This window comes from Podarcis filfolensis (assembly GCF_964270895.1).
Source record: "Podarcis filfolensis genome assembly, chromosome: 17".
NCBI classification, from domain to species: Eukaryota; Metazoa; Chordata; class Lepidosauria; order Squamata; family Lacertidae; genus Podarcis; species Podarcis filfolensis.
The window spans coordinates 30,136,647-30,162,678 of NC_139621.1; the positions used below are offsets into that span (position 1 = coordinate 30,136,647).

The 26,032-nt window shown below is 39.3% G+C and overlaps 1 protein-coding gene and 1 long non-coding RNA gene across 26 annotated transcripts in view; one reads left to right on the forward strand and one right to left on the reverse strand.

Annotated features, from left to right (window-relative positions):
• NRG1 (neuregulin 1) overlaps positions 1-26,032 on the forward strand; it is a 503,801-nt gene that overhangs the window by 410,440 nt on the left and 67,329 nt on the right. The gene's annotated exons all lie outside the window — the stretch shown is intronic.
• LOC310753036 overlaps positions 17,438-26,032 on the reverse strand; it is a 76,350-nt gene continuing 67,755 nt past the window's right edge. The window contains exons 2-3 of one of the 3 annotated variants that reach the window (XR_014543095.1): positions 19,838-19,934; positions 17,438-19,168 (exon numbers count right to left, since the gene is read on the reverse strand). This is a non-coding gene — a long non-coding RNA (uncharacterized lncRNA). Of the gene's footprint in view, positions 19,169-19,765; positions 19,935-26,032 lie in introns of all 3 variants that reach the window. The other 2 variants (XR_014543096.1, XR_014543094.1) reach the window with 2 other exon arrangements.

Here is a 26,032-nt window from a genome sequence, read left to right on the forward strand (position 1 = left end):
TGCATTTCCTTTGCCACTGAGTATTTTCAGCCATGTTCCAATATCTGGGATCAGGACAAACCATTTTCTGCTTGGAGGATGTTGCTTTTAGCCTGATAACTTCTTTTTTTTTTTAGAAAATCCCTGGAAACATTGGAGGCAAAAAATATCAATTTGTTTAGATGTATAAGCTTGCCCATTCTGAAACAACATCAACAAATTTATTGAAATTCACCCCACCCTTTATTGGCTTGCGTCTAAGCTCCACAAAATAGCTTAAACTGGAAGATCTAAAGTCTAAAGTTTCCTTTTCTTTTATTCCTCTATGTAAGAGACTGGGCATGAACAAGCTTTTAGCTTTCACTTGAACCTCTTGCTATTAACATGTTTTAGATAATAAAATGCTATGTTGGAAAATAAAATTGCCAACTTTTTTTGAAATGCAAATCACTGAAATAACAAATAAATAGTGAACTTCTATTAAACATGCAAAGGGGGTGTGTTTTGAGAGGGTGATGATATTTAACAGAGATTTGCAATGGTGAACACTGATTTGTTTGTTCTTATAACATTGTAAGCTTTATTCCCTACCTCTTCACCCCCTTTTTGGCTTAATATACTTTTGAGATGTTATTTCGAGAGCATCATAAATCAACCACATGGTCATTTCTGGCAGATGTATGTCAAATGTAAAAAGATTAGCAGTTATACCACTAATTTACAGACCAATCCTATGCATGTTTGCTGATTTGGACTTTTCTGTCTAGTAAGTATGTTCAGGATTGAGTCTTCATGCACCAGATGATTTGAACAGTATAATGAGAAATCTCCATTTCTAGCAGTGCAGCTACACCCATCTGCAGGAGCTGTGGATCTTGCCCAGTTATTATAATAGTCCAAATGTGAGTTCTGCTGAGACAGGATTCAAAAGGCACAACATTACAGCTCCTTCAGAGATCCTTTGCATGAGAATCCATTACAGAAATACTGGCCGAAGCACAACTTACCTGAGTTGATAGTCTGTCAGATTGCTGAGCAAATAAAGTTGATTAGTATAACAAAGATTGGTCATGTATTTGCCACGTTGACTTACTGAGCTTAACCAATTTTAGGTAGATGGGGGGCATGGGGAGAGGAAGCTTCTTTCTCACCTTTTTTTTGGGGGGGGTGTCTCCTTAAGAATGTTGCCATCCCTCTGCAGTTGGCAAACTGAACATCGTTTACAAAAAGCAGCTTCCCGTAGGAACAAAAATGACAAAGACCTGTAAAGAAGCAAACCCAAACGTATACACAGCCTGCAACATTCTGTACAACAGAGAAGAGTTTATGAATTCAGTAATTTGAAATTGAGACAGAATTCGCTCATAGCCCACCCATCTAGTGGGTTTCTTGAGAGGAGTGGGGCGGGGGGGGGGGAGGTGGCCTAATAGCAAATCATTATCTGCATTCCTCTCAGCTCACATTTGCAGAAGGGAGGTGGTGGAGGAAATTTTGGAGGATTGCAGCAACTGTTTTGTTCTTTAAGTCTTAAATTCCATATAGTTATTTACAGAAGGAGTAAGGAACTTGTTAACTGATTTGTCTTCGGTTTGCGTTGAGTAAGAATATTTACTTAGAAGCATAAGCCAATACAAGCTTTAGAACTATGGAGATCCCTCTAGAATTGGTATGGGGAAGCAAGTCTGCAAGATACTTGCCATGGCTTTGAACTTACCATGTGCATTGCCTATTTCACGCAGTGCAAGTCATTTGGGTAAGGGAGGGTTTTATTTATTTATTTATTTATTTATTTAATCCTCTAGGTGGGTTGTAAGAGCCGGGTGGACACTTAAGCAAGTAGATATTTATTCCTAGTAAGATTGCAAGGCTTCATACCAGCACTTCTTCAGGGCTAAATATGTGCTGTCATCGTTCATAGTTTGAGACTGACATGTCATTTTTGAACCAGACTTTTTGTGGTTACAGAATCCCATTTTCTCCTCTCCTTTTCATCCAACTCAGCATATTCTGTTTGGGGCTCTATCTTTCAAGGTCATAGTCTGACAAGGGCTAATTGATTCTTCTCTGTACTGGAGTCTGGGGGAGAAGCAATCCTAGTAATTGTCTCCGCTGTCTCGAGAACTCTCATACCTTTTAGTACCGTGCACTTTGTATTTTTTCAATATAGAAATAATCCCTTTTCTTCCCTATGCATTCTCATTCTAAATTAAATGTCACCCTGGTTCTGTTGAAATAGGAAAGAAAACCTAGTGTTTTACGCAATCATATATAGGGCATATTCATATACACATCTGAATGATGTATCTATGGTTTACATTATATTCTTGCCATAACCTGCAATCTCTCTGTGAAGATGAGTTGGTTTCATGATTACTAATCATGCTCAGATGAAATAGTGCTTTACACATATCCCACAAAACACCTTTGTTACTATAATGGTTCTGTTCAGGACGTTGCAATCATTCCTGTGGTAATAGCTGTATTGTATTATATCGTCAACATTTTTTCCTGTTATTAGAGCTTATTAGAGGTTTGAGCTTTTTTCATTTTCTATTTGAATGAACTGTAAGGAGTTCCTGTGCAACATTTGATCACTAGCTTCAAACAGCCCAAATATTTGATAGTGGCTTTTTACCTACCACTCCCTACCTGGTTTCACCTGCCAGATTCTGACTCTTTGTTTCTTTGCATGTGCATAATGAATAACAGAAAGGCACAGTGTATATATATATATATATATATATATATATATGCATATGCATATATGTATGTGTGTGTATATATATATAATTTCTATCAGAAGACATTGTGTCCCTGTTGGCCAGCAGGAACAGCCCTACTTAAAGAGTCCCCTTGATGCATGATCAGCAAAAGAACAAAGCAGTGCTTTTTAAAGTGGTACCTTCAGTCCTATTTAAGCTACTGTTGAGGAAGGCCTAACTAAATCTAAGCTTGCAAGGTTTTAGGAAGCAATGGCTGTGATCCAATCTATGCTCTAGGCACACTTGGAGCCTTCTTGAGTAGGTGGGAAATAGACTTAATAAATCTAAAGCAAATATATTGTTTATTGTAAAGATGGGGGGGAAAGTTGAATTAGGATCTTGAACAGAGCTAAGGGTGACTTTTCACAACTGCACAAAGTTTGAGAGCAGTAAAACTCACTCAACACTAAAGGTAATCATTGTGCAGTAGGTGTGACTTATTTTCAGCAAGTCTTACTCCCAGATAACTTAAGAATAGACAGCCAGCCACGGGGGTGTGAAATGTAGCCATATTAACTTTTCATTTGTGAACAGAACTCTACTACAAGCTTTATTAATTTAATCATTGTGTCTCGGTATTACAAGATAGACAAAAGTGGGTGAGATTAATCTCTTTAATTTAATAATGGCTCAACCTCCATAAAGTGTGTTATACCCTGCCCCTTGGCATCCTCTGGTTCATTTTAGCTAATGCCCACTGCCGCTGTCTGCCCTTCCTCACACCCTGAGTTAGTCTTTGACAAAAACTGCATTAGTATGTGTGATAAAGCTTCATACCAGGATACCTGTTGCCACGTCCTAATTATACTACAACTTAACTTAGATACTGTTTCCACAATTTGCTGTATTCAATTCTGGAGGTGTAATGCTTTTCATCTGATAATACTCACATTCTTTGCTGCAGAATTCATTTTAACTTTATCTAGTAATAGATCGGAAGGTCAGCGGTTCAAATCCCAGCGACGGAGTGAGCTTCCATTGCTCAGTCCCAGCTCTTGCCAACCTAGCAGTTCGAAAGCATGTCAAAGTGCAAGTAGATATATAGGTACCACTCTGGTGGGAAGGTAAACGGCGTTTCCGTGTGCTGCTCTGGTTTCACCAGAAGCGGCTTAGTCATGCTGGCCACATGACCCGGAAAAACTGTCTGCGGACAAACGTCGGCTCCCTCGGCCAGTAAAGCGAGATGAGTGCCGCAACCCCAGAGTCGTTCGCGACTGGACTTAACTGTCAGGGGTCCTTTACCTTTACCTTTTACTGCCTATGACAGTGAAGGCAGAACCTACCCATTATGGCTAGTAGCCATTGATAGCTTTATCCTCCAGCATAAACGCAGGGGCTGAACTTAGGGATAAGTTACGTATTTTTATTAGTAGATCAGCAATTTCACATTCGAGTTCTTTAAGAACTCATGTGGGGATGCCTCTCAGACCCAGCAATTCACCAGCTTTTAATTTTGTCGATAAGGCCTAGAACTTTGTCTCTCATCACCACTATCTCCATCAGTTCCTCAGACTCCCTTCCTGTGAAAGTTAATTCAGGAACAGGGACCTCAATTTGCATCTTCCTCTGTGTGGCATTCAATCTCTTTTTGTCTCCTTTATTATCCAAAGAACCATCTCCCTAGGCAGTCTCCTGTTGCTAATGCATTTAAATAATTATAGTGGTTGGGGTATTTGTGCTTTTAGGAATATGCTCCTTAAACTCTTTTAGCATCCCTTGTTGTTGTCCACTCCACTAGCATTTCTTTTGCCAAAGTTTGTGTTTCTTTTGGTTCTCATTTGGATAAGACTTACATTTTCTAAAGGAAGTCTTCTTGCCTCCAACAGCTTAAGTGACTCTGTTCACTAACCACCTAGGGACTACCTTTGTTCTGGTGGTGCGTTTCTTGATCTGCAGTATACATTCTAACTGAATATCAGTTTTTGATAGCACTATGGTCACTATTCCCAAGTGGCTAAGCAACACTTACATCACTCCTGGTCCTGGGTGCCACTCAAGATAAAGTCCGGGGTCGCCACCCCTCTGGTTGGCTCCATGACCAACTGTTCTAGGGCACAGTCATTTAGAGTATCTAGAAATTTTCTTTCTTTGCCTTGACTCGAACTCACATGTAGCCTGCCTGTCTGAGAGTAGTCACCTGTTACTAAACCAATCAGTGTCAGTGCTTATCTGTGGCAGTGTTCATTGGGTCGTCCATATTCATTCATTGTGCAAACTCAATATTGTACTAGGAAACAAATAAATTCTTCATTGGTGTTCAGTGCTTCATGTAAGATGCATTGTTTCCTTCAAATAGAATAAAATTTTATTAGGATTTTTTTAGGAAACAAAAATAAATTGAAGCATTTAAAGTACCTATGGAAGATAGTAGAATTTTAAAGTGGCATAAGTTTAAGTGTATTACTTAAATGCATTAGTTGTTTTTTACCTGAAAGGCCTCTAAGCATAAATATATTATGCCATAGGGACAAAAGCAAAATGCATCTAAAATATTACAATTTCCATACAACTTACAACCCTCTGCACCCCCCATAACAGCCATAGAAAATTTGCAGGGCAGTATCAATAGAAAAGAATCAGCTCAGGCCAACAAATTGCCAGGGGGAAAGGTAAATCTTTACCTGCTGCCAAAATGATGTTCATGAAGGTGCCAGGTAGATCACAATTGGAAGAGCATTCCACAGAAGTAGAGCCACAGCTGAAAAGGCTCTCTCCTTTAACATCATCGTTCAAGCCTCCCTCAGAGTAGGGACCTGGAGAAGGGCCTCAGAAGTTGATCTATGACTCTGGGTAAGATCTCAAAAATATTGGGGTCCTGAGGCATAAAGAGCTTTAAAAGTCAAAACCAGCACTTTGAATTAGGCTCAGAAGCCTACAGGTACTAATTGCATTAGTACCGTACTAATTGCATTGACAAAGCAATCAATTAGAGCAATTAACATCGCCTTCTAATTTCCTCCAGCCCCTCTATCTGGTTGTAAAACAGAATTTGTAAGTTTCCTAGCATACTAGCATTTGGGAATAAAGTTAATAGTTGCCCATCTAGGGCTGTGGGTCAAGATTCTTCGGCTTTCGGCTAGGTGAAAGCAAATAAAGCAAAGTTGGATAGACAGCAAGCAGAGAGACTCTGGTATTTACTCAACATTATGTATTAATAAGAAACTGGACAAGGAGGATGCAATTTTCCATCATTTCCATTAATTTTGTTACTTGTGTAGGTGAACCCACAGAAATTGTTGACTATGGATTGCTGTAATCTGTCGGGGGGGGGGTAATAGCTGGGACCCCTGTTTTTCCATCACATTAATTTGGAGCATTCCAACAATGTCCATTGTGGCACTCTTGTCCCATTCTTCTCATATCTTTATGTTATCTTTAGTCTTCTTCTCATCCAAGATGCCAAGGTCTCACATGATGGTCAATGACACCTAGCACAAACTTCCAGCAAACCTACACATAGTATCACAGACTTGAACTTTTCATCCATTTTGCTTGATGTTTGCTGTAGTTAATGGTTCTGCGAACCTAGCAAGGTCCAGGTTAGCATAATACAGTGTGTTCTGTTCTGTTGTATAATAATATTGTTAGTTGCTTTAAAGTTTAAACTTGGTTAAAAGGTGGGGAAATAACACTTGATAGTTCAGTGTCTGTGTGCCATCCTACATTGCCTTGTCATCCTTTCACAAGTATCTTTGCCGCACTAAAAGTCAAATGCAAGTGAATTGGTATGACAAGGGCTGGTGCTGTGATGTTTCATTGTAACATCTGTATGTGATCTTCTATTTGTATATATTTTAACTCTACTAATGCTTAATTGTTTAAAAAGGTGGGGTGTGACATGTGGGCCTAGTTGATCTCCTGGGAGTGAAAAATGAAAACATAAAAGTGGAAATAAAAGCAGTCTGGTAAATATGAATTGAGGGTATGGCTGTCCTTTCATCTATTTCCCCTGGGCTCATCCTCCATCACCCACAGTCCCCTTTTGCTTCTCCAACTACACCCCTGTTACCATCACCCAACTCCCAAAAGACCAGGAGGGAATTAGAATGGGCAGCTGTCATTATCATTTTTCTGCCTTTTCATTGTACAGAACAAATGGCAGCTGTTCTCCGTCTTGCACTAAGTCCCCAGAGAATAGTCTTAAGTCAGGAAGGAAGAAAAAGAAATATCCCTTCCATACTGTTACGGAAGTTGTGCATTGACTGTCTCTTCCTTAACCCTCCACACAAGATTCAGGAAAAGTAGTGTCTATGATGCACACACAAACTTCAAAATTAGGCATATAGTCAAAATTAGACTTGAACCTGCAAAAATCAAGTAAGCAAATGCCTAACTACACAGTCTCTGTGTGAGCCTTTCTATAAATGGAAAGGCTTCAACATATCTAAATCACATTTGAAAACTGGAATCCTCGCTTTCTAGATCATATATGTGAGTGTGACCTTGAGTGAAATAGCCAGGTGTGCATACATATTTTGGAAGAAGGTGTCACATATCAGAACGATAAGTATCTTAAATTCCTTGTATTAGTAGCAGCAGAGTAAATTAATAATACTGCAGTTACCCAGCTGATGGCATAAAATTGTGCTATGCCATTTTGAATAATTAGGCGATACTTTATACACACGTGTCATGTGATACCATTCAAAGTGTCATTGTACCCCACTCCCATTTAGAAATTTACTAGAAATAGCTGCCATCAATTATCCTTTTTCATTGTTTTAGTGATGCTTTATTTGCCTTTGTGCATTGCAGATATGTACGGATGAATTTCCCTTCGGTTTGCAATACAGTCATTTTTATTTTGGAACAGAAAAAAGAGTCTTTCCCAACAGCTGACAGCAAGGCAAAATGGTGTTTCCAATAGGGCAATGTTTCAAGTTGATGTGTAGCTGTGCATTTATTCTGCAGTATGCAGCTAGAAAGATATAAATGGAAGCTTTTATGCTTTGAACATTTGCAGTCTTGCTAATGGAAATGCAATAGATTTTGCTGCAGAAACCTAACTCGGAATCAATACTGATGCAGTGAACCAGCTGGTTCAGCAGTGGAGCATGTATCTATAGAAAGAGATAGAACCCGGCTATACAGGCTCCTGGAGTCCATATTAATTTGGGATAACAAGGCTCAACCAAGCTTGGAAAGCAGGTTTGGCCCCACCCATTCCTTAGTATGGCCTCATTGATGGACGAGATGGGGGAGTGGGAATTGAAGGGGAAATAACTTCACTATTCCATAAATCACTGACGGTTAGTACATGTGATGTTAGGAGCAATGTAGTTTCTGGATACAGCTGAATAATGCTTTGGTAATTGTGCTTCCCTTGTTCTATCTATCCTGCAACTATTCCTATACTATATCTAGCACCAGCACAGCATAATGAATGATGAATATCAGAGGTCAGCAAAAGTTAAATATTTGTAATTGTAGGAAACTGGCAACTATTTCTAGTCAGCATATATATATATATATATATATATATATATATATATATATATATATAAAAAAACAAGCTTTCTTCACAAGTTTTGTCACCATCCCATGATCATCCTCATTGCTGCAGTAGCCTGGTTTTTGGTTTTACTCCCTGTGCTCTCACAAGCCAATTGCATATTGACTGATGCTTCAGTTAGCTCTTGACTGCTGCTAAATTCCTAAAGGCTATCCAATGGATTATCTTGAATGGTTGAGGTCTATGACAACTGATTGCCTTGGGATATGTTTGTATGTAATGCATGATAGTTGGCCACTTGACTTGCAGAGCAGTGCAGACACATCCAGCCTACATATGAATTCTTATACGTAGTAATGGGACCAAGACTTGTTTTCCACAAAAAGTAGGTCGCCAGTGTGATAGCCACAGATGTACAAGGGTTCACAGAGGCCTTCTTTAAGAAGAGTTTGGATTTGATATCCCGCTTTATCACTACCCGCAGGAGTCTCAAAGCAGCTAACATTCTCCTTTCCCTTCATCCCCCACAACAAACACCCTGTGAGGTGAGTGAGGCTGAGAGACTTCAAAGAAGTGTGACTAGCCCAAGGTCACCCAGCAGCTGCATGTGGAGGAGCGGAGACTTGAACCCGGTTCACCAGATTAGGAGTCTACCACTCTTAACCACTACACCACACTGCTCCTGATGAAATTAGATTTGAAAGAAGCATTATTTGGAAGCCAATAGAGAATAGGTTGTGGTGTTGGTGTCATGCCCAGGACAGTATCTGGTTTGCAAATATGCCCCCCTGATGCAGACTCTTGATGGGTGTCTAATTTACTCCTATGATTACCAAAAAAAAAAAAAAAAAAAAAAAGATCCACTAGTAGGCAGTTCAGGCCAAAATAGAGTGCAGATATAAGTCACTGACAACCACATTAGCAAGGGGTGGAATCCAATGTGGCAATAAGGCAACATTTCATCAGTACACGGAGTTCTGCTTGTGCAACAGAATGGTCTCTTCCCCCCCCCATCCCTCCATGCACCCCTTAAATCTCTTCTGGGGGTTCCCCAACACTTTTGAGCAGATACTAGGGAGGGGGAGGGGTGTGCATGGGGAGACGGGGGGAAATACTGTTACACAAGCTAGGTTAGTAGGTCTCTTAAGCTTCTGTTCTCTTACATTGGAGAAAGTAAATATAGGCCTTGATGGGACTGCACATTTTGCCAGTTACTGATAATGGTAGTTGCTTGTAATATGTTACATCGGCTCATATCTCATCCTGGAAATTTCGCCATCAACAATTCACAGTATTTTAACTTAGCGCACTTGTTGACAAAGATATTGATGCCCAGTAAGGCATATTGACATCATTAGATAAACAGCATCTAAGAAATTGATGTCCCCTTGTGATACAGGCCCCACAAAATAGACATAGACAGACATTAATCTTCAGTTTTACTGACACTACATTAATGATCTTTCATACTTTATAATATGTTTTCCTCTTCTACTAACTGTATATGACTTTTTCTCAACAATTTGTACATTGGTGATTCATGGGATATGGTTTTCAATCATTTAGTAGCAGATCATTTTTGAGATAAAGGGAAACCAGCAATGGCTCATTCATGTAGTATGCAGTGGCATGCGACATGCAAAACAAATCCCAGCTCTGATTAGAGTCTTTGCTGTTACTCTTTCACCAGTCAATTAATTCTGATGATGAGACACATCAAAGGGGAATAGAAGGCACCAGGTATATGCAAATGTTTCTCAACCACACAAACCCAGCGTCTTAAAATGGCTTGATTTTTCTAAGGTCTTAGCTGAAATCTACATGAAGGTACTAGAACTAGGTCTCTGCTGTGATGTTTACAGTTTTTTCACAACAGCTAAGTTAGACTGCTGACAAAGATGGTATTTTGAAAGTGAGGGATTTTTTTCCCCATTAAAAAAATGGCAGTCCCTAACCTGTGGAGGTACAGAGGTACAGCTAGCATCCTCATTATGCAGTTTTTGTCGCATGCAGAAGACTTGCCACATTTAACTTCTGAGATGTATATGCAGCTTACACAGGGGTTCTGTTCCATGCATTACATGGAAGTTGTGTATACCCAAACCCTTATAGCTTCCCCATGACGGACAGGTGAAGGGGAGAATGGGAGCATTCCCAGCACTCACAGATCCAGTGCACTGAGTAGGCCTTGCCCAGCAAGCAAGGCAGAGGGCTTAAAAGCTCTCCACCTTGCTGGTTAAACCCAGCATGATAAGAGCTTTTAAGCTCTCCACGTTGCTGGGGACTTGCACAATTTCAACCAGCCTGCCTTCAGTCATGTGTGGTGGAAATCATGCAAGTCAAATGTGCATAAAATGAGGGATTGCTGTATTTTACAGCCCACCCCATTAGTTTGACTATAATTTGTTTTAATTAATTTTAGTATTGTATTTTTGCATTATTGTCACCTTATAGTGAAGGGCAGGTAAGAAATCTGATGGTGGTAATCATAATGATAATCATGAGTTCATAGGCAGGTCGGAAGTTTGGAAATCTGGACCAAAATGAGAAGACAGGCAGAATTTAGTCAATATTTCAAATCCTGAAAGTAAGGGAGGTTGGTGGTAGGACTTTCAGGACCACGGACAGAGCCCAGGCAACAAGCTTGGTGTTCCAAGGAAGGCTCCCTGCACTCCCTAAGCCTGGCTACATCTCTCAGACTCTTCCTTCAGGCAGAAGCCAATAAAAGATAATTTATGACCTTAAAACTCATGAGTTAATTGACTTCTTTTTGAAATGTGATTTCTATTCTGTGCTAAATATCCGAGAAATGAGATTCCTCACTTTTCTTTGTAAGACTTCTATTAATCTTTCCCACCCCACCCTTTCTCAGTTTTTAATTAACTGTCATTCATGCAAAACCAGTGTTATTGACTTCACAAATTTGTTGTATATCCTTTAACCACAATTAGACAGTATAAGCTCCTGGTGACTTTACCAGATGTGCAAAGCCATGCTTTTATAGAGGCCTGACTTCCAGGGGGAGGAATAAATTGTGAATGATGTACATTTAGCTTGATTACTTAGTTAAAAGAGCATTAGAAAAGAGAAGGCATGTTTGGTGAATGCATCAGAGATTCAGGATGAATTAAAACATTCTGTTCATTTAGCAAATCATTCCAGGTACCATTTGGTAATCCAACATGTGGACTGTCACACATGTTCAAATATGATGATATTCGGCAGATTCCCAGCAGCAGAAACCAAGCTAATATATGCCCATCACATTTTGGCTACTGCCTATTAAATGCTGCTTATGTATATGTACATTTATTTGAAAATGTATATAATTTTGTATAATATTAGGATAAGCTATTCAATGTTAATTTATTTTATGTATTGAATATTAAAGCCTGCATTTTTATGTAAAATGGCAATGGCAGCTAACAACAATAAAAAACAAACAACACTACAATGAAAGTAGTAAGCAATAACACAGTAAAAATATTGATTATCAGGTTAAATGTGGATAAAAAGTCAGACAATGGTAACTAGCTAAAAACATATTCAGATTAAAATACGTATTTAATTATTTTGGTTTAGGGGTTTGGTTGTTTGTTGTTTATATACTACCTTTTCATAGTGAGCTGTCCCCAAAGCAGCTTATAACAAACATCTAGTTATCAAAATATAAAATAGTGAGGTGGGGGGAGGGGGACAGTGTACACAATTTACCAATACATTCAAATATGACAAAACAATTGAAAAATATAGAATAAATTAAATATTACAAAAGGAAATAATCCAGGTTTAATACATAAGTATAGTGCAAAATTAAAGTTAACCTCCTTCCTAAAACTGGTGATGCCAGTCAGCGGCCTTGTTGCAGCATTCTGAACCAGCCTAAGTTTCTGAGCAGCCGTCAAAGTCATCTCCATCATGACAAAAGATGACACCTCTAGCAATGATGTAGTTGATACAGCAGCCTCAGATGGGCGAAAGTGTTCAGGCCACTGCCGAAGTATTCTGGCCAGTTCCAAACTTGTAGGACTTCATTCAGGAATACAAACTATAAAGTTGATTCTTAAAAAATGCAATCCATCCAAAACACAATCAATTCCAATTCTTTGAAGTACATTTCTACTGATCGGGAGCTTTTCTGTCTTATCCAGAGACAACACATCCATTATTGACACCAAACAGCTATTCAGAAAAATGAACATTTTCCTTGGATTTTGATGGAGAGGCAGATGATTATCTGCATACGATGACACAAAAGTCCTGGCAGCCTTCCTGATCAGTTTTATGTAGATGCTAAAATACCACACAAATATACTGAAAAGAGGAGAAAGAAGAACACTGGAATTTAGGAGAAGTAAGCTCTGGATTGGAGAATGGGAGAAGGGATCCAGAGAAACGTGAATTGAGGATCTGGCACACAAACATCCTGACAATCTGTTAAACTATCAGAAGCTATTTGCATCAGACACAAAACCAGCCCTAGTTTTACACCACCACCCCTTTCCACCGTGGTTGACGTCCTCAGGTAGCATAGTATGTGATAATATTATGTTTCCCATGCTTTTTTTTACTGTGTGGAGGGAAAGATAAAACACTCATCCATCAGGCATCACCTAACACTGTCTCTTTCTTCTAGCCTAGATTCAGCAAGGTGCATGGAGAATCATTTTGTAGTACCAAATAAACTTTAGTTTCTTTTCTCACACACCATCACTAATGAAGTTCCAGCAATAACACATGATTTATTGAGCACCAGGAAAAGGAATTCACCCTCCATTACAATACCATCCCCCTCTGTCATTACATCATTATATTTCCTTCATATCTCCTCTGTCAGAACATTCCAAGCCCTGACATTACTTTAGTACCTTGCAGGGAATCAACTTAGTTTCATTGCTAATAGAATTTTGCAAGATATCAATAACAATATTCCCAATTTGTAGATCCTTCAACCGTGTAATTTTAGTGATCTATGGCTATAGGTATCTTCCATTATGTTTAAAGAGAAGCAGTATTTCAGGATCAAAGAAGCAATCAATATGTTAGCACAAAGTATTTTTCAATGCTAGTTAACTGAAAATTGATGTATAGATCCCTCTTTGTGTTAATAAAAATGGGAACAATAACACGAAAGTATTGCTAGTAATTTTCAACATTAAAAGACCACAGAATATGCATATATATATATATATATATATATATATATATATATATATATATATAATTTGCTGTCATTGGGGTATGGAATATAATTAACATGTATTGAGGTAAAACTTGTGTTACATTATAGTGTGTGTGTGTGTGTGATGAAGGTCATGAGGCAAAAATGTTTGAAACTTTCATTCATGCTTTTAAATGCCCATTTTCCTGATCATTGATTATCATGTTGTTTTACTTTAGTTTAAGCCCCAAATACTCAACGTAGACAAGAATGGCAGATGTGCAAGGGGGGGATGTGGGTTAGTAACATTTTGTACCTTTGTGGTCAAAATGTACGCAAAAAGCAAGTTTTCTTGCTACCTAGAAAACTCACCTATACTTTCAGATGTCATCTGCGATTTCCCCAGGGTATTTGACTCTCAGGTTTTTTATTTTTATTTTGACTCTGTTTTAGAAATTGATTTGTTGGATGCAGTTCAAACAACAACAAAAAGTCAGAGCTGAATATTGACATAGTTAGCTGTGTAGGTTAGATGATATATCTCAGTACCTGACACTGCAGTAGCTGAAGCCCAAAGTGATAAAACAGATACCACTTTCAAGAGTAGGGATGTACATGGAATTTGATGGTTTCAATCTGATCAAGCTTTTCCCACATCACACCACCTCCTGCATCAAGTGCCCAGTTAAGAGCATGCTGGGGCGTGAAACAGAAAATATAGCAGCATTTGCGGAGTGGAGAGTTAAGCTCATGAACTTCATTAACATTATGATGCATTGTGCCATTTTCTCATGAGAAGGAAAGATAGATCATCAATGCTCAAAAAGAGGGCAGAAGGTAATGTAGTTGCTTAAATGACTATAGTTAAGATTCCTGATGGTTTCTCTGCATCTACAGCTATACAGTGGTACCTCATGTTACAGGCGCTTCAGGTTACAGACACTTCAGGTTACAGACCCCGCTAACCCGGAAATAGTACCTTGGGTTAAGAACTTTGCTTCAGGATGAGAACAGAAATCACGCGGCGGCAGCGGGAGGCCCCATTAGCTAAAGTGGTACCTCAGGTTAAGAACAGTTTCAGGTTAAGAACGGACCTCCAGAACAAATTAAGTTCTTAACCCGAGGTACTACTGTATATTACTACCACTATTAATTGGGGGATACGTAGCATGATATGCTGGATATCAGAGAATTGTTTGAATCAAAAATAGATTTAGAAAATAACTTTTGTTGGATTTCTTAGCTGTATTGATAATGGTAGGATAGGAATCTTTTTGGTTTCACCAAGTTATTTCCTGTTTGAAGGAGGAAGGGATCAAATATATAATCTGCACTATTTTAGAGCCTACGTGTCAATCAGTAGGACTGCAACTACAATTTGAAAACATTTCGGGGGAGGCCCATAGCTCAGTGGGACAGCACATCCTTTCATGCAGCCCCAGCATCTCCAGAGAGAGAGTCCTGCTGGAAAATTGCCCTTCAGTGCCAACTACATAGGGCTAGATGGTCCATTGATCTCTCTCATTGTAAAGCAGCTTTATATGTTCCCATGTTTCATTCAAATACAGAGATGATTGATTTGGGCGGGGGGTTGGCTTGTATTTTATAAACTAGAGGAATGCTGGTGGAGCTTGGTATTTAGAGAATAGTACTGATCTGGGTTCCAGCTCAGGCTCTGTTACCCCATCCTTCTGTCCATGTACCACCACATGTTCTTTTGGTCAGGTTCTCTGTGATCATAGCATTTTTCACTATGCTATATAGCCAATGTGCTCAGTCCCTACGCACTCCCATCTGTTAACCTACTGGTAATCTTTTCTCTCTTTGCTTGCATCACACTTTTCGTATACCCCCATTTCTCCATTTGGAATTATGCCCACAAACCTTACATTGTGCACATCTCGTTTTAAGCTACCCCAGGCTATTTTGCACAAACAATATATTCTGGACTGCACTGCTTGAGAACTAGAGGCTGGGCAATTACAAGTTTGACTGCTCCCCCTTACTACTTTTTTATTTTAAAAAAGCTCAGTGTATATAGAAAAAGAAAATATGAGGGGGATTTTTTTGCCTATGGGAACTTTGGAATGAGTGATTCCACCTAGGCATATTCTGCATTAATCCTCAATTTTCCAATTAAATGTGGATCCTAAAACATACTGTTTTATATTAGCCATCATGTCAATACTGTCATACAGTATGCAACTTCCTTCTTAAATAGTGAGACAGTACTGTGACTGACAGTAGCGCCAGCACAGACATTCACTATTCATGAAGAGCAGCATAAACACCCTTTCATTTCATTTGTTACCAGTTTACTTTTAGAGAGAGAAAAACCTGCAATCCAGCCGGAAAATGAGCTCAAATGCTTTTATCCTGCTTAATTTTAATGCACAGCCTACAAGGGTAATTGATCTCACAATTGTTCTTCTCTCCCCAAGCCTCCTGCAGTTTCAATTAACTTGGTTAGTTTTAAAGCACAATTAGTGGCACTATGATTAAGAAAGGCATTCAAGAAACATGAATGAAATACCGAAGGGTTCTGGAAAAATCTTTTCAGATGAACTTTCATGGGAAAGGTGTCAGTTAAGAGTAACAGTCATTGAAAACAATGCTGTAACGCAACTAGGAATTGTCCTTTGTTCACAAATGAGTAAAAAGGTAAAGGGCCCCTGACAGTTAAGTCCAGTTGCAAACGACTCTGGGGTTGCGGTTCTCATCTCGCTTTACTGGCCAAGGGAGCCAACGTTTCTCCGCAGACAGTTTTTCTGGGTCATGTGGCCAGTATGACTAAGCCGCTTCTGGTGAAACCAGAGCAGCACACGGAAACGCCGTATACCTTCCTGCCGGAGTGCTACCTATTTATCTACTTGCACTTGGACGTGCTTTTGAACTGCTAGGTGGCAGGAGCTGGGACTGAACAATGGGAGCTCACCCCGTTGCAGGGATTTGAACCGCCGACCTTCCGATTGGCAAGCCTAAGAAGCTCAGTGGTTTAGACCACAGCGCCACCTGCGTCCCACCACAAATGCCTAGCTGGAGGCTAATAAAGTTTTGGAATGTAAACTATCACCGCAGTTCTGTTACATAGAACAAATTACATGAAGGAGCACTTTTTCAGTACCTTCTGACCCGGACTTTGGAATCATTGGGAGAGATTCTGCCTATGGAACTCCCTCCCAGGTAAAATCAGGTAGTTTCCCACTCCAGCTATGTTCAGGTGCAATGTGAAAACTCACCCATTTGCCCAGTCTTTTGAGGAGAGATTGATGCTATGGGGGTATTTTTTCCTGTTGTTTTTGAGGATGTTTTATTTTTATTTTTCAAGATTAGTGTAGTGTTTTATGTTAGCCAGCATGTGATCCTGTTTGGGAAGAAGGGTGGGATATAAAAATGAATAAATCTGTATTGCAGGATTTGTGCTTTATTTATTTTTCCAAACAGTGCTAGACAAACGTGACTCAAAAGCCTTCAGATCAGACATATGCTGTTTGACATTCTGAAGGTAGGCGAAGCTGCCTGTCTGCTCCTAAATACAGTTGGCTTTTTGAATTATGCATTAGGCTATAATATGGGGACAGCACTTCATATTCTTCTTGGGGGGTGATGATGGAAAGAAGGGGGAGGTATGAGATATACTGCCACTTTTCATTTTTTATGTGTTAGCTGGGTTAAAAGCAACCCTTGAATTGTGTCATTTTTTTCCCTGGGCCTAACTATTTAATCATCTAAGAGAATATCAGCCTGAGTTTTGTGGTAAGATTTATTATGCCCCTAACTGTCAGCAAAGTGCTTGCTTCAACTGAGCATTGGGAAGTACTCCAGTTTAGAACACTAATGGGCTTCAGTCTCAGAGAAAAAATAGTGTTGGTGATTGAAATGTCACTGCAGAGTTAGCCCTTCGAGCTGCATGCTAAATGGGACTGAGATCTTGGAGAGATTGGTCTCTCCTTCTCCCTGAGATATTTGTGAGCTATATACCACCAAATAGTATAATGGCAAAGGAGCTTTTATTTATCCTTGTTTTAGAAGCAGCAGGTTTTTGCCTTCAAATGCAAAGAAAATAATCTTATGTTCTGGACATCATTTTATTGTCATTATTAGTTTGCACAGATTGGTCCAGGTCAGAAAAGACTTAACAAATTTCCAAATACTGGGAAGCAAACCAGCAACGTCACTGGGAATAGAATGAATGCTTCAAATCAGACTGAATGCCATTCTGCTCCATCCCTAATCCAAGCAATCTTAGTGAGAGACTAATATCAGTCTGTGTAAAACATAGAAAAATATTCCCTTTTCATCAATATTGGCTTGACAGAGAAGCCATTAGTTAGGAATGTGGAAAAAGGTGGCTGTTTCCATGGCATGAAGACACTGAGAACACTCTCGCTTAGCTTTGTCCTTGACTGATGTTGTCATTGCTTTAGTCCTTTTAATAACTCTGGTGCACTGCAAGTATGTTACCTTTAAAGCAGAAATTGAGGAGAGGAAGCTAGAAATAAGCCTTTCTTCCTCTGCCAGTTTGCCTCTTAATAATCATAGATGCCATTGCATCCCATTTAATTGTTCCTGCTGCCATGAGCAAAAACAGTCACGAAACACTTGCCTCAGCTAGAAATTCGGGATTGATTTGATTAAGCTTGTACTCTATCGAAACACACTTTTGCTAGGCTGCAACAAGGTTTGGGACAATAAAATTACTATGACTCTCCCTGTGTGGATTCCATATGATGTCAGGAAGAGAAGCTGTAAAAGCTGCATCTAGGCTTCTGTCACGATCCCAAGATCAGCAGTGACCCAGACACATAGACTGAGGTGCCATTGTTGCTGACCGAGGAGACATAGGGTTTAAGAACTAGATATCGCTACAACCTCCACTCCTAGGCCCCCAGAAACTGCAGTTCTTGAGCCCATTACCATCAAAGAGCCAACATACTCCCTGCCAATGACCTTTTGCACTCTGCAGTGCTAGTGTGACAATGTAGGCAATGCTTGTGGAAAGTTGACAAAATGCTAGGCTCTAGGTTGGGAAGGCTCTGACCTCAGCAGGGAAGTAGAACCTGAAAGGTGTGTGGTCAGTCTCTGGGAACATAAAATGGATCACTTGAGAACGAAAGTGTTGAGCCCTGAAGCTGAGCTCTGTCCGGGGTCCTGAAAATTCTACCACCAACCTCCCTTGCTTTCAAGAATTCTAATCTTCACTGAATCCTGCATTCCATGAATCTCATTCTAGTCCAGACTCCTCACTGGATTTTTAACCTCTAGTCTGTGGGCTCCAATTTACCAAGACAGCTGCAGGAACGCAGAAATAATACATCATAGTATATTTGAGCTAGGGAAACTTAAGTCTTCCATCCATGTTGAGAAAGTGCTGTATGACTAGTTATAAATGTTATATGCACCCTGTGTACTTTTCCTGCACATTTAGCCCTTTGCTCCAACATAAGAGTTATCTAATCAAGAAAAGTCAATAATTTTCCATTGTTGCTGCTTTTCAAGGGGGGGGGAATTTATTCTGAATTAGTCCTGTATTTTTTCAGTCCCTGTGTCTCTCTGTCAACCCCCGTAAGAAGTGTCAGACATGCTCAAAGATATGGGTTGTGAATTGTATTTCTAATCAAGAGAAATTGTTGTTTTCTGTATATCTCTCATGCTAAATAGAAGGCTTGCACAGGAGGCTATAGATCAAGGATGGGGAATCTGTGCTCCTCTATAGGTTGTTGGACTCCAATTCCCATCCACCGTAGTCAGCATCTATTCATCTATTGCAGAGATAGGGGTGGCAACAGCTAGATGATTCATTGGTCTCCATCCCTGAAATAGATCATTATAAAATTATTGTCAGAAATGGCCGCTTCCCCAATTTTCCTTGTTGCAGCCAGAGTATGAGCCTACACAGAGCATGGAGAAGATTGAACAGGGATCAGAAGCCTACAGTGAACAGTGCACAGCAAGTTCAGGTGGCTAGGGCAAGGTCAGACTGGGACAACTATCGGTACAATCTCAGAAAGAAGGCTGTTACTTGAATAGAAGTCCGAGCACCTAAATAACATAGCCTGCTATTCAGTGCCTGCCTATTCGCCCACTCATTCATTGAGAGCAAATGGGAATGAATGCAATTATGAGGGTAGAGAAATAATGGAGGTGTGAATTCTGGTTACCTAACTGAAGAGTGTAAATCCTCTGTTTTGGGGGCCACAGAGCAAGCTTCCTTGGAGTCAAATGAGGGCCAGCTTTGGGATCTGTGGATTCCCACTGACTCATATTTCTAAAGGCCTCATCTGCCTCCAGTTCATCGACTTTGTGACGTAGCAAAATATCTTATTGAAGTTGTCACACATTCGAAGAGATATATTAATGATAACATAAACTGTAAATGAAAAACACGTTGTGTTGGTGCATTTGGCCTACCTGCGCCTTAAGAACCAAGAATAGTAGGGTTGGGTCTCTAGATTGTGGTAGATCTCAGCAATTGTATCCTACCTATCCTTAATTGCTGTCTCTTGAGTTTTGGAAATGTGAACCAATAAGAAACGTCTTGAGTATAATAAGTCATTCAGTTGTTCAACCTTTGGATGACCTTGGAGTAAACGGAAAGGAATTACCATCATAAATATACAATCTAATTATATGCAGCTGATGTATTTTCTACTGTCTCTCCAGTTGGTGTTTATTTTCAGGCCTCCTGCACTGTACTGCTTCAGCTGAGCAGGGTTTTATCTCCTTTTAAGCATAACCAAAGATTGCTGATCTGAAAAATAAATGTTTAGGGTGGGGTATATAAACTGTTGTGCCAATAAAATGCTAATGTCATTATTACTAATTGTTATTATTTGCCCGCTCCTCCACTCTAAGGTCCCAGCTGCAACAATTAAAGCACAATATTAAAAAGAGTGTAAAACAACTTAGTCACAGGCATAAGACGGGTCCTTATTACTCAAGCAATGGTATCAGGAGATTGACAAGTCAAGCTTGTCTTAATATATATGTATTAATATATATATGTACATAATATATATATATGTACATAATAATATATATATGTAGCCACCCATGCCTGGGCATTGTTTTTGCATCTAAACATTGGAGCTGGAAACTTACAGTGGTACATGACTGGCTGATTCTATGCCTTCAGGTACTATGATAATCTACCTGTTAGCCCTTGTTAGCAAAATGTTTTACAGAATTTGCAGATGTCTTCCTGGTCATTTTTTTGCACTTGCTCTGACAATAACTCTTGTCTCATTCTGCAAACATACCCTGTATATAATTTCCGTAATCTAGGCGTGTTTCAATGCACTATTCAGTGTAGAATAGTACTGTATAGTATGTTTCCTGTAGCAGATCACAGCCAATCTGCTCTCCTTAATCTTTACTTGGTGTTGCAAAGGTAGGATACAATCCAATCAAAATTAAGCACTTTTAATTTCACTGATTTCAGTAGGGGAGTTAGGCACATGCTTGAATGAAATCAGAAAGCTTAAGGGGAAAAAACACTTTAGCAGGAGTATGTCTGTTGCTTTCAACTTTGCTGCAACCCCCACCCACATTTAACATTCTGAATGTATTAATGGGGTACTGGGGTGAAATGGAATCACACAGGAAGGAATACATCATCAAATAGCTTTAAAAATATAATGATTTGTACTCTCTTGGGGGTTATTACTAGCAGTGTGTATTCACAGGTTAATGCCCATCTAATGTAGCCGTAGTTTGTACATAAGGATGAAAAGCCATTAACAAGCCCTTTAGAACATCCAAGTGCCTTCTACTATTTTCAGTGTTCATATGTTCCCCAGAATTAGCACAAGATTGCTGGGTACGCTGAATCCAAACAGTTGAAAACTACTGAGCAACGTTTGGTTAGGAATATTGCCTACCAACAGATTTTAGACGATCACAAGTAGATCTTAAAATAAATTGTTTAAATGGCAGGAACAACCATATAAACATTGTAAAGCTAGCAGCTTTGCAATGGCAGCCTGAAATATCAGGGGTAAATAAAAGCTTTTTCTTGCTTTCATCTGTTCTATAATTTGCGTACGATTTATGAGACTTCTAAAAGGCATGTGGTAACTTGCACATTAGAAGGATATTGTGCGATATTCTGTATCATGCTTAAGTTATCTGATATTAGCACAAAATCACTTTGTAGTAGTAGAGAATCATTATCAATTGCCATTGGACATGAATAAAAAATGTCTTTCAATTGTGGATTTGTTTTCTGATTGAATCTGGGGCAGAGAGGAGCTTTTACAAGGCCAAAATGACATACTGCTATAAAGTAGAATGCTGTTGGCTACTGCCTCATATCAACTGGGAGCAAACAGAAGGAAAAGCATGTCAAAAGCATTAATCTCTTATGGCTGCAGTCTAAAGCATATTTATCGGTCCTACCCAGTGAGACTTACTACCAAGTATAAATTTAGAATCAAGCCTTTAAAATCATTATTCCACTTTCTTTGCCAATTAAACCATAAAGTCAATAAATGGTATTGTTTATGCAATTTAAAGAAATGCAAATAACTTCTCTGCAGAAATATTTCCAGAATGGCCACATATGCTTACCATTAAATACTTCCAAAATTCTAATTTCCACCTATCCCCATTGCTGTTATTTGACATCTCTCCATCATCCTTATGCATGCATCTAAATAGGGTTGTGGATATTTATTTGGTTTGAGGCTTTGCTCTACTCAAATGACTTTTTGGGTGTGAGGACCTTCAACGCCTTCTCTCTCTCTCACGCATAATCCAATAGGTAATTTTGTTCCAATTCAAATGCATGTTTGAGAGGAAACATCCATCAGATCAGGTTGGTTCACTGCAAAAGTCCACTAAACAAATTCCTCCCCACTCCCTACATTCAACTTCAGCCATGATGGATCAAAGTGCCTACAGTTCTCAATAGTGTCATCAAAACTGTCTCTATCTCGCTATAAATGTGTCCCTTAATTTATTCACCTCTTTTCACAACATACTAATGAATATTGACCAACTGTGCTCTCATATGATAATTAAGATTGCTCTCCTTGGGAAATATCTGTTTTGTAATAAAATCCCTTCTAAGAGATGGGTCTAAACAGAAGTCTTTAAGGATGTTTTACAACCTATCACTAGCTGGAGTTTTAGTGTTCTAGTCCATTAACACTAAGCTGCTGGAGACAAAGATCACAAGACCAGGTTAGTTTTAAACCTGAGCCTGCAGAGCTATTTCCTACAAAGTCATGTTGTAGCTGAGCATTTACTTCAGCAGCAGCAGGATTCCCCCAAAGTCATGAGACTAACTGAAATGTATTGTTAAAAACAACAACCCCAAATGCTGTTTTGTTTTCTAACCTCTCAAAGAGACATCCTATAACCAAGATACATTACTCTTGTGACTAAGCAGCTGCCCATGAATTGCAGGTCATAGATTGCCATTTGTAATCTCTGCATCCTTGTTTCTCTCAAAGCATTTATCAGTTACAATTAGGAATAGAGGAGAAATCAGATTCAGTTCCAATTTAAATCTGAATTTATCAAATTCTCACTTTTCAAAACAAGATGGAACCAAATCACAACCATCCTTCGAAATTTGCACTTACCCAAAGACAGAGTGAGCTCCAGTTGCTTAGCCCCAGCTCCTGCCAACCTAGCAGTTTGAAAGCACGCCAAAAAGTGCAAGGAGATTAATAGGTACCACTCCAGCGGGAAGGTAAATGGTGTTTCCATGCGCTGCTCTGGTGTTGGTGTTCTGTTGCACCAGAAGCGGCTTAGTCATGTTGGCCACATGACCTGGAAAAACTGTCTGCGGAGCGGACAAACGCCGGCTCCCTCAGCCTGTAAAGCAAGATGAGCGCTGCAACCCCAGAGTTGTTCACGACTAGACTGTCAGGGGTCCCTTTGCCTTTAAATCTTGTGATGCAGCTTTCCAACCAAAATGTGTATAAAAGTAATATATTAGTTTAAAAAAAAGTGTTTATTAGGAGAAATTCACACTAAAATGCTGACGAATTTTCATGGAATTTTAAAATAAAAATTGCAAATTGCTGTAGAAAACTGAAGAACAAATTAAGATTGGAAAAATGAGATATGGAAAGAACCAACATTAACAAATCTTTTCATCCCTACTTATAAGCAACAATGGAGCAGGAGCAACTACCAATATATAGCAAGGATAGTAACAGATTTTAACTCCAAAGTAAATAATGTATAACAGTTTAGAAAGTGACACCTACATGATTCCAGAACTCACCATTTTCTGAAAACATTTGGGTGATCCAGGCTACATTAGTTGAATGGCTATCCATTGATTTCAGTTGGAACTGGTGGTCATCCTAAATCCACTTATCTGGGAATAAGCCCCATTGAATTCAATAGGACTTTTGAGTAGGCATGTTTAGGGCTGCACTTTTAAACAGGATCCAAATTGAATCCAAACTGCTACCCTTTGTAGGTAGTTTGTGCATTTCAACTAAGGCATTACAGAAAATATAGTATCCTTTTACTAAATAGATCAGTATTCTTTAGAGAGATACATATACAGCTAAAAGTTATCACACTACTTTATCAGCACATAATGGCAGATTTAAATGTGTGTGAGTACCTCAACATCAGTTAATCTCTTGTTGTATTGTTTTTAAGATTGCATTGTTAGAATAATTCTTACTTACATAAATCACAAGAGCAATGAAATGTGAGATAAAAATTGACTCAGCAAAAATACTGCTATTTATCTTATTTATTTATTAAATAATTAATAATTTGCCTCTCAGTTGCCCAAACCAGCTTCCCTTTCACTACCACCTTAGAAAATATTCTCCTTCTTTCTGCTTATCATGAATCAATCTTCTTATTTTATTTTATTATTTTTTTAAAAAAAACAACCTTGAATTGGGGGACACTGAACAATGCAATGAAGTGGTTTGCTATGTTGTATAGTGATAAGGAAAGGAAGGAAATTGCTATATCTTTCTTTGGCAAATCTCTACAAAACCTTTCCGAACAATGGCACTTGTCAGACTCTGTAAAACTAACATTCTGTGTCTGCAGCAGGAATTGCTGTGGGCAGAAACCTGTAAAAGTTTGTGTTGTGACCTTCTCATTTTGTGTTATTGGTGTGGAATTGCATACTTCATATGGAATGCTGAGTATCTTAACTTCACGAAACTCTTTTGCCCCCTTTCACATGTCTATAACATTCACACAAAACTGGATGGAGGGTACTAATGAAACATGTTGAAGCCACAAATGCCACTGCTGGACTTGGAAAGTGCAACATTTAATTCAGAGTAGTTTTCACACTTAACTACCAAGCTACTACATCTGATTGGCAGTCTTGGGAAGATCATGAAATAATTCATATTTCAGAGGGTTTTTTAAAAAAAATCCGTACAGTGGTACCTCAGGTTACATACGCTTCAGGTTACATATGCTTCAGGTTACAGACTCCGCTAACCCAGAAATAGTGCTTCAGGTTAAGAACTTTGTTTCAGGATAAGAACAGAAATTGTGCTCCGGCGGCACGGCCGCAGCAGGAGGCCCCATTAGCTAAAGTGGTGCTTCAGGTTAAGAACAGTTTCAGGCTAATAATGGACCTCCGGAACGAATTAAGTACTTAACCCAAGGTACCACTGTACATATTTGTTGTACATAACTGTACATATAAACGTTGGCACTCAGGAAAACTCATGGGTCTTTTAGGATCCTGATCAGTGCCATTCCCAAGCCATGCTTGTTTTTCCCCACCTGAATTATAGATACTAAAATACTATTCCTGAGAAAATATGAAATATGCATATGTCCTAATCGTGGAGCCAAATATCAACTGTCAAATATTTAGTTTCACACTTGCAGGTGTTGAGCATCAGTTGGTAAATGTAAAATGGGATACTAGGAGTAGGATATAAGGGAGAAGCAATATAATAGAGCTTATTTCCTCATTTCAACAAAAAATTGATGTAACGTTTGGACAACACCTTGTACTTATGACACAAGGCTTAACTATTTTAACATAGGCACTGCCAATGAAATTCTAAGGAAGCCTTTATCTGCATGATTCATTGCCACAGTATTAAGGGTAGAACGTCATTGCAAATTTTAACTGTATTTTTGGGAGGGCTTCTTCAGCTAGAAGGCAGCTGAGGAACTTGTGTAAGAGGGAAAATAATGAGGGCATATATGTAGGAGGAGAGAAAGAAATGTTTTGACACTGCAGAGTGACAGATATGGTGTAGTGCCTATCACTGGGGCCAAAAATAGGTGTGTGTGTGAAGTAGATATTCAGGCTGACTTGAAAGGAGGTTCTGTGTGGATTTTACAAAAACCTGCTGAAGTGAAGGCACAAGACAGGTGTTGATCATCATGTGAGCTGCGCACAGGTGGGCTGCATGCAAGCTGCCGGCCAGCCCTGTGGAGCCTCCTTTTATTGAGACAAATATGCAAGCCAGGCAGATACATTTTGGGCTGTGACCTTTACACATCTTCGGTCCCGAGATCGTGGGGTGGTACAAAGTTATTTTGGCACCTGTTTCCACCGCGTCATTTCCCCCTTGCACAGTGTATGACGAAGGAAACAAAAGGTCTCAGGGACAAAGGTTACAGACACCGCAGACTACTGAGACCGCAGAAAGTCAGACAGAGGGAACGATGTTCCAGACAGCCGTGGCTTTGTCTGTGAGGGGGAGTATGCTACGC